At 31.2% G+C, this 17559-nt stretch overlaps 1 long non-coding RNA gene across 1 annotated transcript; it reads right to left on the reverse strand.

The window, feature by feature from the left end:
* Window positions 1-2095: 2095 nt before the first annotated feature.
* Window positions 2096-3461, reverse strand: LOC143081989 (uncharacterized). The gene is made up of 3 exons (XR_012980199.1): window positions 3380-3461; window positions 2726-2923; window positions 2096-2145 (listed from the first exon to the last, which is right to left on the reverse strand). It is a non-coding gene; the product is annotated as an uncharacterized LOC143081989 (long non-coding RNA).
* Window positions 3462-17559: the final 14098 nt, after the last annotated feature.

Below are 17559 nucleotides of genomic sequence, written 5' to 3' on the forward strand. Positions count from 1 at the left end.
CACAAAGTGCGACCTCCTTATAAGGTTTAAATAGAAGATTACAAACTGTTATAGCTTTACACATGTCATTATAGGTTTTTAACGTAAAGTAATTTTTGTTGGTACTTTGCAATAACAATGTCAACAATAGACACTTAATGACATGTTCATGTTAGGATAAATGAGTGTCTACATAGTGTTGATAAAAGGTACATAGTTAACAAATACTACAATATCGGAAAAAGGAAACGCTATAGTATCAAGATATCATATACATGATATATGTAAAATGAATCTGGAATAAAAAGTAAAATCACAAAAATACTGAACTTAGAGGAAGATCAATAGGGAAAGTCCATAATCACATGGCAAAATCAAATAACAAAACGCATCAAAAACGAATGGACAAGACATGTCATATTCCTGACTTGGTACAGGCATTTTCAAATGTAGAAAATGGTGGATTAAACCTGGTTCTATAGCGCTAACCCTCTCACTTTAATGACAGTCTCATCAATTTCCGATATTTTTACATTGATGCGTTAAATAAACAGACACAATAAATAAAATAGTCAAAATATGGGTACATCAGTCATCATCGTTTAACAATTTTAAAAGGAACAATTTAACAGAACACAAAAACATCTACTATCTACGAACACATTTATTGATTTGAGTGTCTGACGTCAGAAAAATTTAAACGTCACATAAATTTGTCGTTCAATGTGCGTACAAACAATTTTAAAATTTTCATGGGAATGTTAGCATACAGGGTTAAAAAATCAAAAGTATGTAAGAATAAATTTAAGAAATAGACCGAGATTTAAACTAGTCCAAAAGTTATATATAGAATTTATAAGAATCCAAAAATAGTTAATTCCACTACGTGATTGAATGATTTTGACGTTTGTGCTTCAACGTATATTGTAATTCATAATAGAAATATATCATAATGACATATAATAGAACAATATCATATTGACGGGATCTTTTAAAGTACAGAGTCACGTTATAAGAACAAAAGAAATACAAAAAGTCGCAAATACAAAACAAACCACAAAAAAATGAAAGCCAATACAAACACATTGACGAGATGTATAAGTACCGAGCCACGTGAAACGGATATCACATGAAACCATTCAACAGTAAAAGTAATATTAATAATAGAACAAAGACAAATGAAAGAACTATAAAACACGTTGTTAAGATGATAAACAACATCAGTACGCAGAATCTATACATCAAGACCATCGTGTATTATTTGAGAAGTTGATACGGAATATTTATCAACAAGGTCTTGGTACCTTCCGATGAACTTTTTTAGAAAAAGAACGAGACGTTCTTTGACATACCCCTGTTTCATCAACTTTCTACTCAGACACTGGTGACGTTTTACAAAGTCTGAGTAGGAGCTGCAAGCTCTTGAATATCGAATAAGTTGGGAAATATATATCCCATATGCAGGGGAAGTTGGTATATTGCTACTAAGGAGGGGGAAATTTATAATTTCAAAATTAAAATCGTCTCGTTTGTCATAGATTCTGGTACTGAGATGACTGTGTAAGTCAAATTCGAGATATAAGTCTAAAAATGAGGCGGAGGAAGCCGTGTCTGTTGTTTCTTTAATCTCTAGTTCTGGGGGATATATTAATGGAACCCAATCAGAAAAGTTCGGATTGTTTATGGAAAGAACATCATCAATATATCTGAAAGTGAAATTAAATAATCTGGCTTCTTTGATTCTCTTGTTTTTTACAAGTGTCTGGAGGAACTCCGATTCATATGAAAATAAGAAGAGGTCGGCAAGAAGAGGTGTGTGAGTATCGGCTATTACGAGCTAGTATTCGGGAGGAGCTTATTGCCAAGGGACTATAGTTATTATGATCCTTGCCATTGTGTTTTAGTCGATACTTGTGTCATTGGCAACTCTACCGATTCTCCTTATCTTCCTAAGCAGATGCAAGTTCACATCAAAAGAAATGTCGAAAATCACTAAATGCGAACTAGTAGAAAAAAAAATAACTTTATTTATGTACAAATATATACAGTGTCAAAAAGTTCTAGCAACTATTTATAAAATATAAAAATATTAACCATAACTTTTTACTATAAAAACTAGGATTTCAAGATCTTTTAAGGAATCGGTTAATCGGGTGCAGTTGACATCTGAAAGAGAAATAAAAAGATAAACTAATAATGATAAATTAAAAGTAAAATAATATCTATTGGCATTATCAAATACTTTAAAATGGGAGGTCTCTCAGCACATTTTGTTAAATAGTTAAGTTAACACACCTAAATGATGTAGAAAAAAAAATAATGCATTGTTTCGAATTTTGTGTTAAAAAGAATTAACATCAACAATATATCATACGTTAACTTAAAGTATGTAGTACTCGAATATCCAATTACTTTGACAATCGTAGTTAAAAGCATATATTTCTTTTTTTTTTCGCACATTCAGAACTCGACTTGAACATATCGTATTTCTATCAACATCCCTCAAAATCGTTCAGAAAATATGAATACCATGTATAAAGATAAAAGTTCTTTACGAATGGCGTGCAAAGAAAACTGAGTTTCCTAGTTGTATAGGTGAAGGTATTCAAATATATTGCGACAAACACCCGATGTTTACTGTATTACTAGTATTTAAATGAATGCTCACGTTTAAAATATCAGCTTTTATAACCGAAATAAATCTGTAAGTATAAATATTTCACACAAAAAAGAAGTCAATACTAACCGACTGAATTATTCCTCAATTATAAGGAAGATGTTTCGCAAATGTTCCTGTAACATCCTCGACATCGTTTCCCATTGTAATAATACAAAGTAGCCATTCTACATCTCGATGGAATTTTCAGTGCATGACAATCCAAAATAGGACAACCTCTGTTTAAATAATTCTTGTAAAATTTAATAGCATCCACATTTGATTGTCCTGAAATTGATATATATTAAATACACATTATAATTACAATTTGTATATCAAAATAAAATATGTTCAACATAATCTATGCAAAAAAGTACAGTTTAAAGATGTTATATTAATTTAAAGTACATATAAAATGTATGCGTTATCAGTTTCTTCAATTGGATCAATGGAATTGAAAGCACAAATATAGTTATATCCACAATTTTCCCCACAATTGATTTTTTTTAGAAAAATCTGAAAGTTTATATTTAATTTGCTTAATCAATAACTAAATGTGTTTGAATAAAGTTACAGCTATTTGATTCTCCTGATAAGACTTCAAATGAAAAATGTAATCGTGGAAATGACATATAATCCTACTTTTTAATATACGGCATTGATATTTGCATTTTGGTATGATGTAAAGCATGAAAATAAAAATTTACACCCAATTAATTTAATATGTTTCTTATATGAACTTACCTTCTATTCGTGGTGTAATCACAATCAGTAATAGGAAAAACAGTATAAGTTTTGTAGAATTCATATCGGACTTCAATTTGTCTTATGATACGAAAAAAGTGATTTGATAAATGATAGCTGTGTTGTCTTTTATAGGAAATTTTTGCTAATACTCTTAACCTTGGTGGAATATTTGGCAGATTACACATAGACAATGGAAGTGAATCAGATGTTATGTTTTTAATAATTTCCAGAAAATGTAAAATAAAACCGCAAACTAAATAGATACATCCTTAAGTACTTTTCATACTTCAAGGTCAATAATAATCATGGATATGAATATTATCGTAGTAAGTAAAAATCATAAGTATCGTCAACACCCACCTCTGTCTCATATACAATTCAAATGAACGCCTTCTTTGAAAAGCATAACTCCGACGTAATTTTCAACATGATTGAAGTAAATCTTTTGAGAATTAAAAAGGCAGTTTATTTACTAATTTTTACAGTATGTGTTATCGATTTACATTTCAGTGGGCAGTGTCCTTACAAATACTAGCCCAACATTTTCAGTGTGTACAGGTTAATTTATATAAATATGTGTATAGCTTGACATGCATACATCATTAATTGTATGTTTATTGTTATTGTTATTACAAAGTACTAACAAAACTGTCTTACCTTACAATTACAAACCCATAAAGATGTGACAAGTTTGTAATTTTGTATTTTAACCTTATATGGAGGTCTTATTTTGATTGCCTTCTAATTTTAAACTCAATACAAAACAAACAATATACAAACTATACAGATAAACTAAAATAATATAACGTTTTATTAAGGATATTCAAAGTAACCTTAATCATGTTAATAACAATCATATATCATGCAATACAATTCCACATGAACAACAGTTTTGATACTACTACACAAAAACAAAAAAAATTCTGGAATCAAGATTTAAGTGATATATGGGTAACTATGCACAGTTGTGAAAATCAGTTTAGGAAATCATAAACCAAAATAGGAAACGTGATAGTAGAGTGCTCAGTATCGAAAAAGACGTCTAGTTAACGAGTTTAAGTTAACGGATAACACACGGCTATATTTATATGCAAACTATTGCAAAATCATTATATTTTCCAATCATGAATGTCGTCGTAATATCCCGTGGTCACGTTTTTCAAAATTTTGTGGTTTCTCAGGGTACCCCAAAAATACCTCATCATACAGGCCATCTTCAACACGAAAAATAAAATTATTGCTTTCTGTGTTATTTGTTTAAAGGATACTTATCATTTAGCTTAAAGATTAGATTTATCATATAACGAAAGCCGAAAAGATTTATATAATTTAAGTATTAGTACTTCATGATTTTAATAAGACTATTTTTTAGCTGAAATTTACCATATTTTGAACTAAAGAAAATTTATTGCGTGTTACGTTCATGTAATTTTTACTCTGATTGTATCAATAAGACATGCTTCATATGTGTGCCAAATATCTTTCGTGTAATGTTAATCGGTGAGAAGAAAATAGCAATTTTAAACACAAATTTAGTGATAATTCTGCCTTGTTTTAAACACGTCTTTTCTCGTGACGTTAATCGTTTTGTAGCTTACACTATAGGTCATTATATAGGACAATTGTCACTATAAACTTCTTTTCTTTTTTCTTTTTTTTTTTTTTGCTTTTTATATGGTCGATTTGTATATTTGGAATAATCCAGTTAGTTTGAAAGTCGTTGTTTTGTAATTGGAAACATTTTTTTGTTGGTTTTTATAACTTTAATTGGTAATTGATAGTTTTGTTATAATTGTAATATACAAATCAAATCCTTCGGTCACGTTTCAGATCCGGAATGTGGCACACATTCACAGTGCTGTTAAACTATGCCCATCAAGCCCAAAACGAAGTAAGAATGAAATACAATGGAATAAATGTGTTATATGTCAGGGTTCTTCGACTAAATTGCATAGTTATATACGAGGAATTAGCACAAACAAAAGCTTTAACGAGGTTATGAGATCACGGAAAGATTTTAGTTTATTGCATGATGCTTCAGACCTAGACCATCTCCGTACTGCATGGTTACAAAATGTTGTACCATCATTCTTGCTATTAATCTTACACTAGCAGGCACAACTGCAGTTATTTCAAAACTGAATCAAGTTTGTTGTTCGTCTGTAAAAGTGTCATATATAAAAGGTCGTCAAATTCCTGACTGGAAAAAGTTTCTTTGAGTCAGTGAAAACCAACAGGCCTTAATCAGATTCCTTTGCGAATCGATTGTTCAGCATAATACATATGGTAGATCAACAGTTACTATGATACATGAGGAAGTCATATTCTATCCAGGACACTAAATCTGCTCAGAAGGGGTATTCAAGTTTTAAGAATTATTTTGTACGCCCGATGAAGTAGATACGCACATGATTTTACATGTATTCATGTAGACAAAGTGTTCGGTGTGAAAGAAATCAAGGGTAGGATAATAATAAAGTCACAATATACAACTGTTCCGATCTTATGCGTTCATTACTCTATGCACCATACGCATGAGCTATCGTTTCAAACAGGCACTATAACTTTCAAAGAAGATTTACGCCGCTATATACCTGTCCACGAAATATGCCATCTGTAATATTCTAATAGCCGCACATGCTGCAACATGCTATAACTTGATGCAATACAACGTAATCGGCCCTGTTTGGTAAGCGCACTGCTTTGTTTAGTCTTGAAGGACAACCCGGATGATTTTACCGATCTGTCAAACCCTTCTTATTGTGACATCGATGAATCTATAGATGCAGCTATATTAACTTATTGTTAGGTTGAATAGTTTGTAGTCAAAACAAAATTAGATCATTGTGACCTAAACAAATTGATCGTAAAATTTGCTACAATTTAAAATTTCTCTCTGTGAATCTACTTTTAAAATAATAAGTGATAAGAGCTTCACTCCAGACGTTAATTTCATGTCTTCCTATATAGTAAAACTATCCTAATATTCTCCTCTTCAGTTCGAATGAGAAAAATAAGAATGGCTTGTTCCTGTCTATCTCGAAGTACAGGTATCATCCGAAATTCTGCAAGATTTAGTTTGTACTTGTACGGGGAAATCTGTGTTTTAAAAGGGTTGTATTTCGAACAAAATCTATCATGTACAGATTTATGCTCATGTCAGGCAAATGACATATGTCAAAATGTAAATACTCGTCTGGTTGCAGTTAGAAACATTGATGACAACGGAGATGACAATGTATAAGATTTAATTTTTCTGTATGTACCTTATGAATCATTTTTAGCTATCGAATGAAAGTGAAAATTACGCAGTCCGTAACAATAAAAAAAAACATCTACTCAATTTTAAAATCGTGGGAATTATAGTATCTACTGGGGATTCCGAAAGATATGTAAAAAATAAATAAAAAAAAACCTGCAATATGTTCTCTGACCCTGGCGTGGTTGGTGGGCTTAAACTACAGGAGACCATAATACGTAGTAAGTAATACTAGCCTCGATCATAATTTATATATGCATTTGTTGTTGTTTTTTTTCGTGTTTTTGTCATGCTGTTGTCTGCTAGTCTTCATTTTGTAAGTTTTTAATGACTTGTAGACATTAAAGCAAATTGTTGCTCATTTAGTCATCTATAAATATGTAAGATTGGGTGTTTTACCTGTTTCTAATAGACGTTTTGTTTTCATAACTTTACCCCCCCCACCCCATTTTTCTCTGTTTACAGTAGTTTTTACTTTTGTAAACCAAAGATATACACAGAGCTTTATATTCAACCAAGTTCGACGTTAATTTCGAAACAAAACATTCATATATACACTTTCACGCCCTATAACAGATATCTGATATTTACTTAGAAATTGACGAACACCTTACTATCAAAAGACGTGAAAAAACACATTTTGTTTGCGACAAACGATTAAACTTAAGATCTAGAAAACATCTTTAGATCTTACTTGTAACGAATTGGATGCAAATATTTGAAATTTAGAAATGGAAATAGGTCAAGGTCACTGTTATTTAACAGCTGTTTGAAAATTTCAAATTTGCACCCTATATGCAAAAAAGTCAATTTAAAGTCATTTTTGGCGATAAAAATATGAAATAAGTTCTAAATGTTGATACAAAAGACATTTTTCTATAAATTATTTGTTTCTATCTTGCTCCAAATGCATAAATGTAGGAGAACCAAGCTATCTAAATGTGACTGTGTATTTTTCTTGATTTTTTGCTTTGACCTTTGACCCTGATTTAAAAATATCGTGACCACGACAGACAACGACGACAACGCTATTTCGATGAGATTTGTTCCGCTCTTTCCAATGATATAAAATATAGCCGTGTGATATTCCGTTAAGGCAAATCGATCAAATTCGTTTATTGGGCACCCTACTAGTTGGGTAAATTTTGGTTGCTACCTTTTAAAATGCATTGTAACGTTTTTAATTTCGGATGATTACTTTATTGCATGTCTTTGAAATATTTCGCATACGCATTTATAAGAAATTGATACCTTTTGCGTGGTTGGCCTATCCAAATAAAACTCATAAATAGTATTAATCTACGGATAATTATGATTCTATAGGTTGCACCTTGTAAATACAGCTGTTTCACAAACCATGCCTCTTTTGGGGAGATCTTGAATATTCATAGAAAATTAATTTTGTTTACATACTTGTTCCCAGTTCTGCTCTCTGTGTTCCATCTCACAGAGACTTAACTTGGGAATATTACCAGTAAATAAACTACCTAAATCATGTCTTCTCTGACTGTTCATGACGCTAAAATACTAAATCCCTGGGATGTGTTTTAGTTGATTTTAGTTTCTGATGCATATTTTTTATTATTAATTGTTTTTGGCTTTTAACTAGATGTCAGTAACTGCGATTACTCTCAAATCGTATTTTCTTGTTAATTCGACCTGTTGATAATGTTTATAATGCTTTTTTGTTATTTTATATTTATATGAATCTTGTCTATATAACAGCTTTGGTGATTTGGAATATCACTTCGTCTTACTACATTTGTTTAAACTTCAAGATTAACCTGTATTTTTTAAAACCGTTTTTTTTCTAAAGTGAATATTTTCGAAGGGTTAAATATTTCGCAGTGGTGTCTTGACATGGCTTTGTTTGGACTGGTTTATTTGCTTTTTGGCCTTTTATAGCTGACTATGCGGTATGGGCTTTGCTCATTGTTGAAGGCCGTACGGTGACCTATAGTTGTTAATGTCTGTGTCATTTTGGTCTTTTGTGGATATTTGTCTCATAGGCAATTATACCACATCTTCATTTTTATATGTTTTAAAGATAATACCAAAATCAAACATTTGCTACTATAACAATTATTTGTGCACACATTTTTTCTAGATAAACTTTATTTGCATATTTCGATTGCCAAAAGTTTGGAAATCCAAATTAGATAGCGCTAGAGAGATTTCAATCCAACAGTTAGATAACCTTTCGACGTAACGCAAAACGAAAGAGTAAAAGAAAGACTTTGTCTTAATATACTTTAATCCTTATTCGAAAAAAGAAACTTTACCATTTCAAATGTTGTTGTCAGATGTTTGGACAGTTGCTCTATCTTGTTTTTTATGAAGTCTACTTAAAACTTTTTCTCATTATGTTAGTTATTGAGAAAAGGTGCATATAAAAGTCACATATAAACATGTAAATAATTCACCTCAATCATGTCGTAATAAAGAGATCAAATTCCGAAATAGCATTAAAACAAATTGAACTTTGAATGTAACAAAATTAAATTCCGTATTTAGAAATACGAAAAAAGTTTGTTCTAACTCCTAAGTACTCAAATGAAGCTGTAAAGTTGACATAAATTCAGGTAAACTGTCCCAATGATAAAACATATTGATTATACTGTGTAACCAATGTAAATGTGCAAACGAAAAAGTTAAACATGAGAAATTTTAAAACACCCGACCCATATTTAGGTATGCATTTAAATCATCATTAGATAATATTCAATTGTACACGTTATTTCAAACAAAAATTAAAGTACATGTTGTTCCTCATCAATTGTAATTATAGTATGATTTATTTCACTGTAAATTTTACTAAGTTGAAAAAGGAGAAGAATATGTGTAACGATTATGTTCTTTTAATTTATAAATAATATTAGCTATTAGCCTGATACCTTTGATAACTATTTAGTTTCGTTGTTTTTCTTTTTATATTATTATAATTTTTTTCAGCTCAATTATCATACATTCCAATTACGCTTAGTGAGAATTATTTAAACAGAGGATGTCCTGTTCTTAACTGTCCGTACATATCATGTCCTTCTAGATGTAAAATGCCTACATTGTACCGATACAACGGTAGACTTTGTAGAGGATGTCATATTAATATATGCTCATCATACATACAACCTGTACCCATGGATATTTGAGATACACAGTGAAATAAGTTCGACCTCTTAGTTTTTGTATATTTTCTGCTTTGACAGTCACGGGAGTAGAAATTTGTAATGTTTTTATCATAACATACTGTCATGGAAATCTGTGCCATTTATTAGTTGCAAGTTTTATGAAAACAACAGAAAATAATTTGAGTATTTCTTTTTCTTATCGCATATCAGTAATGCAACAAATAAGGCATACTATTCACGTCTCATACAAAAATAAATATTGAATTTCAAAAGCTCTCTTTCTTGTGTTTATTCTAGATTTATTAGCTGAAGCATGCCTCCAGTTATGTGATTTTCTCACTGTAATATTGACGAATTGGTGGCCTCCGGCTGTTTTCTGCTCTTTGGTCAGGTTGTTTTCTGTCTGACATATTCCCAATTTCCATTCTAATTTTTGATTTTCCCTTTTATACTTTATTTTTTTATTTTTCAGATTTTACCCAAGCGTCCTAAACCTGATCCTAAGGCTGATAACTTTTGAAATCCAACATAATGCTGCCATATGATAAATTATTAAGTTAGATTGCAATTTCTTTTTTAAATTTGTATAGTATATAATTATATTTGTACTTTTATATGTTTTGCCTATTTGTAATAAAATATGTTTTTATACATCTTTTTTGTTTTACTTTAAACGAGAAGGTTAAACAGTATCAACTATAATGTTGAGTGCTACCCTCTATCATGTTTATTGTCTTTTACGCGAATATGACCTACTGGGTAAGTCCTACATGAGTTATACGACGGGTGTCACATGTGAGGCAGAATCTGCCAATCCTTCCAGAACATCTGCTATTACCCCTAGAAGAGGTTTAAAGACGCTCATGTAGCTCTTGCTTCAGTTTATGTGTTTTCTTTTGTTGTTTTGAATTTTCTCATATTGTATTTACCGGTATCTGGTCTTTTCTTTGTAATGAAAAAAGTTAGTTTGTTTCAATTTCAAATCCATGATTTATTGACGATATACATTTAGCTTATCATCGTTATGTATTAGAGTAAACACCACATGTGGAGCTGGATCTGGTTACCTTTCCTGTGAACCTGGAATCAGACCGGTTTCTAGCGGGGTTTGTGTTGCCTCACTTTTATGTAAATCAAATTCTGTATCATGTATACTGTAGAAAAGGTAGTTAATCTCAATTTTTTTGTAAAACAACTTTGAAATACACAAATTAGGAAATAACTGTATTGTATTTTAAGCTACTACGGCATCAATTGGGGATTTGTGTATATAAGCGTCGGAGCTTAAAATACAATATTGTTATCTCCATTCTAATGAAACTGACAGAAAACAACGTTAAAACATGTACTTAAAGTCTGTCATATGCCGTCTGCGCTTGCGCGTACGTCCCATAGCATCAATTGTCAATTGATGCCATGTAAGAAAGTGACGTTATCCAATCAAAATGAACGTTACAAACGTTGTTGCATTAGAATTATTTATGACCTTACGCTAAGGTAATTGGTGTTTATTAACAATGTGTTCAGGAAAGCCATGCTCTGAAATTTGTCACTTAATTTGAGTTAAAACAGCTAGTTGGATGAATAACGAATTTGCCGTTATTTCAAAGGAACATTAATTTTCGGATTTTCCGAGTTATTTAACGACTCGGCGGGTATATTGGGTTACCCTCAAAGTTGTGAACACAACCGCATTTAACTGATCAGTTGACAGGTATGCCAATTGAACAACGAAGTCTTGATTACAGCTGAACAAACACCTCCGATAAATATTTCATATATGTATGTCTAAAACCAGTGAGACCAGTAAGGAAATGAGATTTTCTTTTATTTAATGTTAAATATTTGACTAGAATACGTATGGTCTTAAGTTTTCACATTTAATCCATTACTTAAGTAGTTGTGTCTTAAGCAATGACTACCTCCACTGAGAAAAATTAACAATCACATGATGAACAGTCAACAAACACTATGATTAAACCCCACTAAAACTCATGTTCTGTTCAAATACTCTTGAAGGGACTTGCAAATACTTCGTCAAGGATATAGTTATGCGTCAGCACCTAATTGTTTTGGACCAACACCGTGAACATCTTTAGCAAAAGAATAATTATGTTTAAATGTTATCTGTTTCTGACAAGAATTCACGTTTACTTATTGAAACAAAATAATGATAACTCTATCATAATACCGCTAACGGAGCAAGATTATATATAATTAAGGTTGGAAAGCGATACAATTTTAAATGACTTGTGAAATTGTTCTTTGAATTTTTTGTGACTTCTTTTCTTTTTGACTTATATGGTCTTCATGGTATATTGAAGAGTGTGTAGTCTTCAGTGTTGATTATATATTTGTCAATATCTGTGGTGTTTCTAACGTTTTCTTTTTTTTTTGGTAATTAATCATTATTTGATTTTTCAATTTGAAGAATTTTTTTTTCAGAAAAGAGTTCGCTATTGTTACATTCTCTTTTAGACGTACTGTATATTTATCGTTAACATGTCTTTGTAAACAAATCATCCATTCAGGAGTACAACATGTGAAAAAATTAAGATGACTGATTTATTGGCGGTTAAATAGTTATCAAAGGTACCAAGATTATAATTGAGGAATTTAAAGCTACTTTCAACACTATCGTCCTTTTTGGGGCTGTCAGTTATTGTTCGTGGAGGAAGCCAGTGTGCTCTTAGAGGTCATACCACCTTCGGTAGGAACACTGACTTTTTAGATTGTGGTCAAGTGCACTTGACATGTGCCCAACCTCAGTAGTGACTATGTTGTGTTATAGTACTTCGAATTCTTATACAATTGAACAACAGAGATGGAGATTTCTAATACAAGTAAATAAATGACAGCAACACTTAACATTATTTATTACAAATTTGCGAAAGGCTTGTATGCAGACATTGGCAAAATCAATAAATCACATATTACTTTTTCCTCAATGCACGAAAATTGGTACCAACAAAAAAAAATGAATCCACAGTATATGCACTTAGCCATGGATAAGCATCATGATAGTTGTTGGTACTTTACTCTGGACATTACCGATAAATTTAATTTTATCACTATGTGCATTTTAAATAATGTTGAGTTTTAAAACAAACATTTGAAGTAGGCAAATGTCTACACTAATTCTTGATGTTTATTACCCGATAGCCATCTGAATATTAGTGACACAGCAGTATTGAATCATCTGCGATATTTCTTCAAAGTATAGAAATACATTCTATAATATTGTTTGAAGTACTTGAGACGGAATGAATAAATGAACGAACGAATGAATGAAGGAACTAACACACAAATTAGTGAATTAATGATACAGAAATGTTCTGCAAAAGATACTTTTGCATGAGCTATTTTGGCTGCATTTTTTTACTCTTCAAAATACATACATTGATTATTTGAACATAATCCAAAAGTTAAATAAGACTGATATCAAAGCGTTTCGTTCTTGAATAATAATCTATATAAATAGGGAGCATACTTTGTAATAGAAATCATTCTTCATCAAGTTAGTTTTTAGGAGAAAATCGTATATATTCAGAACATTTGGCAATTGATAAACGTATGATATAGATTGAGAAACTGGTTAAACGAGATTTCCCAAGCAACTGTTTTATGACACTTGAACTAAGTCGGTATCTTGTACTAAGTTAATAATGGTGCTTCTTCCTTTGTAACTTATTATTGATATTAATATATACATTGGAAATATCAAACAAATTATATTGATAGCTCAATCAAAGAGGGACGAAAGATACCAGATTTTCTGCACAGAGGTCATTCCGAAAATACATGTCTTCTCAGTAATGCTTGAGACCGAAATATATACTTAATTGAAGAGCTTTTAATCAAATACTGAATAAATGATAGCTAAATCTGGACAAGGAAATAGAGCATTCCTTCAGGAAGATACACTATTTAATTCAAACTTATACCCCAATTGATAGCGCAGTTGCAGATTGATAAATTAATGTATCCTTACCTTACCTTTTGTAAAGTATTCCACGCGTATTCAGTACCAAACTATGTTGAACAGACAGCACAAGCGAAATGATGACAAGTTCGTCAATAAAACCTTATGTCCATGTTCAATTTATATTTTTATTTTTACTTATTTAGAAAATATTTGTATAACTTTACCATACGAGTTTAACATAGATATCAGTCAACACTTACTGTTAAACTTATTAATAGGTCAAAAGTCAAAGAAAATAAACATGGTGTAACAAAATATATCGATAAGACCGTTGATTTCCCGTTTGAATGGTTTTACACAAGTCATCTTTGGGGCACTTTATAGCGTGCTGTTCGGTGTCCGTGTTGAAGACTAACTTTCACCTATAACGGTTTACCCTTACAAATTGTGACCTGGATGGAGAGTTGTCTCATACCACGTCTTTTCTGTTATATATAATTCTAATTTTTGAAGACTCGGTAATTGCGTTATTCTTAAAATAAAACTAAATGGTATCAACACACTATATAGTAATAATATGATATTATTACGTAAGTATTTCTGTATTGGCCTTGTTATTGGTCCGAGGCTTGCTGTATTGGCCTGGGGCAAAGCCGAAAGCTAATACAGCTGGCCGAGGACCAATAACAAGGCCAATACAGAAATACACGTAATAGTATTTTTATTAATTAACTACAGTGTTACAATATTTTTTTGTATTTCATTTCACAAAAGATAAATATTTTTACCTTGAAGTAGAACTATCCAAATCTCTTTTTATTAGATGCAATATATAAGGATATATTGCTGTTTCCAGGTGTCTTCAGCATTTTCTCATCTGATGAATTTTTCTACCCTTTCTAGTCACTATAAAGTGTGACAATTCAAATTTAGACGCAACGCATAAATAGTAATTGGAAGGTACTGCCATTGCATGTGTTATCGGTTATGCAGAAACTAATTGAATAATTTAAAAAAAAATGTAGGAGTTGAAAATGATACTATCCATATGCCAATTGACCAAAGAACGAAAATTTGCATAATTACAGAATGTATATGCCTGGTTCGGGTTTAAAAACTAAATGGCAGTTTACAAAAAAAAGCGAAAGTAAACAGTTAATCGATTTGTACCAAGGTCGTCAAGAAATGAACGTTGTGATAATCTACTCGTTCCCCAAACGTGAAATTATGAGGTGTCAAAAATGAACTTTGTGATCATCTACTCGTTCCCCAAACCTGAAACAATTCCATCGTCTGCTTTTAAAATGCTTTTTAAATGAATGTGACCGTCTTTAGCATGAAATGTACGTTTCAGCATGTTTATGATGCCTAAATGAAAACTGCAACTTCCAATCAACTGTATACTTTCAGTTTGTGTTTAACGATGTAAAAACTAGAGACGTTTCGAAATCATAAACATGCTGAAACTTTCAGTTTGGCATATATTTCAGGCTAAAGACGGTCACATTCATTTAAATATCAGACGATGGAATTATTTCAGGTTTGGGGAACGAGTAGATGATCACAAAGTTCATTTCTTTACACCTCAAAATTTCACGATGTAAAATTGATTTACTGTTTATTTTTGCAAGATTTTTATGTTTTATTAACTGTCATATATTTTTAATCACGAACCAGGCATACACATTCTGTAATTGTGGAAATCTTTGTTCTTTGGTAATTTGTCTTATGGATAGTTGTATCATTTTCAACTCCTATATTATTTCTTTTTTAATATATTCAATTTGTTTCTTCATGACATAACACATGCAAGGGCAGTACCTTTCCAATTACTATTTATATGTTGCGTCTAATTTTAAGTTGTAACACTTTATAGTGACTGAAAAGGGTAGAAACTTCATCAGATGAGAAAATGCTGAAGACACATGGAAACGGCACGAGATCACTAGATAAAAAAAAATAAACTGAGATTTGGATACATGTAGTTCCACTTCAAGGTAAAAATGTGTATCTCTTGCGAAATGAAATAAACAAAAATATTGTAACATTGTAATTAATTAATAAAGATACTATTACGTGTATTTCTGTATTGGCCTTGTTATTTGTCCTCGGCCAGCTGTATTGGCCTTCGGCTTCGCCTCAGGTCAATACAGCAAGCTTCGGACCAATAATAAGGCCAATACAGAAATACTTACGTAATAGTATCATATTAAACATTGATCACACGTGTGAAAAATCCTTTAAAATACACGTATAATACGCGACGTACAAACGTAAAGAATGGTATAAGAGTTTTATAAAAACAATTGTGCTATAATATGCTACAGAAATTTCTAATTGTGTTTGTTCAATATATCTGCTTAGTAAGAATTGATAACGTATCATAATATCAAACAATTAATCTAAAACATATATAAAACAAAATATATAAATAATTCGGATCCGAGAAGACACAACAAAAATATTGGTTATACAGTTATACTGGTCGAGAGACACTTCAACTAAAATTGATGTGTTTGGATTATATAGTCCAAATATTTATCTTCTTTTTATAGCTGAAATTTCCCGACATTAGACAATATTATGTAATGCTAAGTTGGTTGAGAATCATCTTGTAGATTTTGATAAGCGACAAACTAAAGAAAGACACTATATGAAAATTTGAAAAAAAACCAATACGCACTGAAAATTTACACATACTAGTATATACACAAAAAAAAAACAATAATTTGATTATAACAAATAAACAAATACAATTTATTTAAAGGAAAACTGCTTCTTTCAGAAACTGCCGTAAGGCCCATCAGAAGTCTGGTCTACGAACTATTTAAGATGATCATCGTTCCTGAGAGTGAAAGATATTTTATAAGTGATCCGAATTTTATGTCTACCACATCTTCTCCTGTTTTTTAATGTACCCTACCCATTTCCTAAGTGTCATTTTTATCATAATTTATTTATGAACAGCACAAGATTTAGTGAATGTGTACTTCCAAGAAATGGTCTGGCAGGGATATATGCAAAAACCTCATCTGTTTCATCTAGTTAGTATAATTCCTTTTTCATGTTTTTTGTATAAACTCAGATTTATTAATATGTAGGTTTATAAAGAACTAATGCACATCTATAATGAATGTAAGGCATGTCTACCACAGTTCTCCTAATTGTTCTGTAGATACATGTCGAAACTTTCCTGTGTATGTATAAGCACGGATCCAGATAGCATGTATGTCAACAAAGGGGCATGGCAAGGATGACTGCCACAACCTCTCCTTTTCTCAACTTCCCTTTGCACTTATCAGAAAAGAATGACTCTAAATAAAATCTATTAGCACTCTTTCACGCTGATTCATGCAATACTGATAGTAACGAAAGTGTATCTCTTACGCAACACAAAGTTCAAATTCTAGAATGATTGTTTTACGCATATTTGTGCTAATTAATATACTTTTGGCATTAATTATAATTAATTAGCATTTACGAAGACATTAACTGAATCACTTCCATTGTTTGTTGAGGTCACACATGCAAAACCACATTGTATGCTCTGTCACCTTCCTATAATGTAGGACCTTATTTGTATAAATACTTTCGGGTTTTATTTAGTTTTAACACACTGTCACTGTAATATAAACAAAAGATGAACATGAGAAATTTCGCTTTACTTTGCGTGTTTATGTTGACATTTGATGTAAATGGTAAGTTTGTTTTACATTATTATTTTTGCGAGAAACACTCTCTGTATTATGTTTTTATGTTATAGTTATCTTGTAATCTTTGTATATTTTTTAGGGGTTTATATAACCTAGTATACAACATGCGTTTCTGAATGAACCGCCATCATAGTATCCTCATGATCGTGTTT

The sequence above is a fragment of the Mytilus galloprovincialis genome, chromosome 7, assembly GCF_965363235.1.
Source record: "Mytilus galloprovincialis chromosome 7, xbMytGall1.hap1.1, whole genome shotgun sequence".
NCBI classification, from domain to species: domain Eukaryota; kingdom Metazoa; phylum Mollusca; class Bivalvia; order Mytilida; family Mytilidae; genus Mytilus; species Mytilus galloprovincialis.